Source organism: Pinus tabuliformis, chromosome 7 (genome assembly GCF_031772625.1).
Source record: "Pinus tabuliformis cultivar Carrire ecotype Pingquan chromosome 7, CPIR1, whole genome shotgun sequence".
NCBI classification, from domain to species: Eukaryota; Viridiplantae; Streptophyta; class Pinopsida; order Pinales; family Pinaceae; genus Pinus; species Pinus tabuliformis.
Window position 1 is genome coordinate 1,092,297,141 of NC_142293.1, and position 3,985 is coordinate 1,092,301,125.

Genomic DNA, 3,985 nt, shown 5'->3' on the forward strand with positions numbered 1-3,985 from the left:
GGGTTGCAATTTGAAACAACCATAGTTTTACGACACAGGATGTAATGGTGAAACCTTTGAACAACTTGAACAGTTGCCAAAGCTAACTTCTTGACATGAGTGTACTTGACTTCGGTATTATTGAGATTCTGACTCAAGTAATAAATAGGATATTCAGTTCCTATATCATCCTCTTGAATCAATACCATAACAATGGTAGTACTTGTAGCGACGAGGAAATAATCGCACTGACAAACAGGGGGTATAATAAAGATGCTCGAACTAGTAAATCTTTCAAGGCATCGAATGCTTTCTGAGTAGTGTCATCCCAATGGAAGGGGGCCCCTTTCTTTAGCAAGCAAGTAAATCCTTTTGTTAGTTCGATGTAATTGGGAACAAACCTCCGAATAAAGTTAGCCTTCCCTTGGAGTCATTGAATCTGAAGGAGGGAAGAAGGAGCAGGCAGATCAATGATCGCCTGAACTTTCAAGGGATTAATATAAATTCCTTGTTTTGATACAAAAAATCTGAGAAGACAACCAGAGCTAACACAAAACACACATTTTTTTGGATTGAGTCGAATGTCATAATGTCTACATCGTAAAAATATCGCCCTAAGATGCATCAGGTGATCAGCCCGACGCCATGAATGAGAAGGAAAATCATCCAAAGAAGGTTGCTCAATATGTTTGATGTCGTGGAAGGAGTAATTCATGGCCCTCTTAAATGTAACCCCATCATTCTTTAATCCGAAAGGGATTTTTTTGTATGCAAATGTGCTCCAAGGACAAATGAACAAAGTCTTATGTTGGTCAATCGAGAGAATGTTGATTTAATTATAGCCATAGAAACCCTCCATAAATAGAAACATCTCGCAATCGCCACAATCATCAACAATCTAGTAGATGAATGGGGTGGGATAGTTGTCCTTTGAACAAGCATGATTTATGTCCTGATAATTGACGCACACGTGAATTGTTCCATGCTTTTTCATAATAGGAACAATATTAGATACCCAGTCAGTTAAAGGTACAAGATAGATGAAACCAAGTCGTAGAATTCTTTCAACTTCAACTTTGATGGCAGCGGCCTTCTTGGGATGAACAAGGTAACGACACTATCATATTGGTTTAGCATCAGGATACATTTTAATTCCGTGCACAATAATGTTTGGATCAATACAGGTATTTCTTCGTAAGACCAGGAAAAAACATCTCTGAATTCTTGGAATAGTGCTTTACAAGTCTTGACCTCATCTAGAGAGCAACACATTGATATGTATATTTTAGACAATGTCAGGTTCAATTGAAATGTTAAGAGGGATGGTCTCTTCAATGTTCAACAAGTTCTTCTTAGAATTGACATTGTAAATGGATGTAGAATTCGTAGATAACTCAATGAAATTGGGTTGATAAAGTTCATTAATATTGTCCTCGAAGGAATCTGGTAAGGAGGAATGATGATGATGATCGTCCCATGGTGCATCATCTGGCATCATGATCTCCATGATGCTCTCAACGGTTGAAAACGTATGAGAGAAAGGATTAGGCGACGTACCATAATCTAAAGAACGATCAACCCAATTGATCGAAGATGAAGGATTAGAATAGTCAACGAAAGATGAATGGATGGCTTCGTAATCTTGCTCAACGAGGCCAAGCGACATATGATCACCAAAACTATCAATAATAGATTGATTTGGTACTACCCATGGATCAGTTGGAGTAGTACAAGAAGAAATCATATTAATATAGGTGACCGAAGTGGATTTATCAGGAAGTTGGGGAGGAGGAAGTAGAAAGGTTCCCATGAGAGAGGAATCCTTAAGCAATCCAACTCCAACATGCTGATATGGGTGAGGGGTTTCCCCCACAAGAGGGACACTTCCAGTAACTGAAGAATCAGTGGAAAATAAAGTGAGTTGATCGATGGCTACGATACCACCTTTATGAGGAAAAGTGATCATTTGAAAGTATGTGGAAACAAATGCAACCATGGCATAGACCCACGTACGACCCAGTAGAAGATTATAATCTAGAGGTCCATCGATAACTTAAAATTATACTAATACAATCTTGCCACCTAATTCTACCTGTAGAGAATTCAAAATCCCACACAGTTTATAAGTTCTTCCATCAAAATATTTCAAAGTGGTTGGTGACTGGCTTAATTGGGGAGAACCAATAGCCTTCCAGCAAGACAGGGACATAATACAGGTTGAGGCACCTTCGTCCACAATGGAACGATGAATATTTTTACCATGAACAACAACTTGGATCATGAAGGCTAGTTGATCTGGAAGTCGAGGTGTATGGTTCTCATAGTTAAAGACTACTAAGTTGGAATCCAAAGGATCAATACATCCAATTGCTGAGAACAAAGCCTTCTTTTGGGGCGGGAAATTTTGCAACACCTCAAGAGTGGACATGGTTGATGGGGCCTGAGCCAGGTGTTCAACTATGTTATAATTTTGAGCAACTCTTGCATGAGAGTTGAATGTTGAAATATTAATAACACCCTTGGGAGGCTTAATCGTTAATTCAGTAGGTACAACATTTGGAATAGAGATCGGTGAAGATGCAGTCAAACTGGCAGGTTGATCAGTAGCCTGGATGTTCAAAGGATTCACATTACCATAGTCCTTACTTTGGGTAGCCACCAAAATATTGTTTTTAGGCTTGGTAGATGAAAACATTAAAACCGAATTAGAGGAAATAGGGTCCTAGACAACCAAAGTGGTCTCATGATTTCGGAATCGGACTGTCAAAACAGTGGGTGTAGCGGAGGATTTAAGGAATTGATTCATCTTTTCCCAGTGTGGACAATCACTAGTGAAATGCTCCTCGGTATAGATTAGACATGGGTAGCTAGGTTTTTTCTTCTCTTCAAGAGACTGATTGTTTTGTTTATCTTGCGGGGCATTTTCTTTCTTCTTCTTTCCTTTACCTTTCTTCTTAATTCTTGTTTGCATAGACTTGCCTTTATATCATTGAATGACGTTGATATTGTTAGTGTCAGTCTTTGCAGCCTTCCTCCAGTGATCAAACATGCTCTTACAAAGTGATTTTAAGGTGTCAAGGTCAAATTTTGTCATTTCGTGAGTCTTCAAGCAAAATTTGGTCACTAGGCATTAGGTCTAGGGTTTGCTTTCACTCCTTGTCAAATTTGTCCAAATGTCGGTCCATGTCACCGTTCAGCTGAGTGTACCATCATTCAGAGAGTTTTCATTATCATGTCAAGTCCCACTGGGTCATTTTACACCTTGTTCATACTTCAGTTGCGCCTAGGTAAGGTCATTTCCCTCTCCTAGGGTTTTGAAGGCAATTTCTCTTGGGTGGTAAAATCATCAGCAAAACTGGTATCCTGATGTTCATACACCTTCCCCTATCCTTAAAGTACCTTATAAAACACTTCCCATCACTGAGATCCCCCAAATTCCTCATTTTCGCACAAACCCTAGTTTCTTGCTACAACCTGGCAAATTTCTAGGTTGGACCTGTGTTTTGCCTTTTTCGACCCCTTCCCCTCACTCAATCTCTGAAATTTCACTTTCCCCTACTTCCTAACATCCCTCCCTACTTCCAAAAATTTCCTCAATAATTTAGAAGCTCCCTATCCCCTTAATTTCGCTTCATTTTGACAAATCCCTTGTTCCACACATCGGGATAGGTTTCACTCAAATGATGTTTCTGAGCACTAAAAGATGAATTTTGGAAAAATGAGAGAGGTTTTTATCCAAAGCATGCCAAGGAAGAAAAACCTCATTCACTTTTTACACAAGTGTCATGGTTTTGGAGAAATGTCAAAAATATAGTTGCCTCAGGAGAATTGATGCACCTCTAAAGTGACCTTGGGAAAGTCAAATTTTATCCTATCTTAGTTGGCCAAATAACTTTCTTGATGAGTCAAATGATAACTAGACACAAAGATATTTCCAATGATCTATCATGAGCTCAATTTGGAGTTGAGAAAGACATTCAAAAGTTGATTGTAACAGCACTCTGCC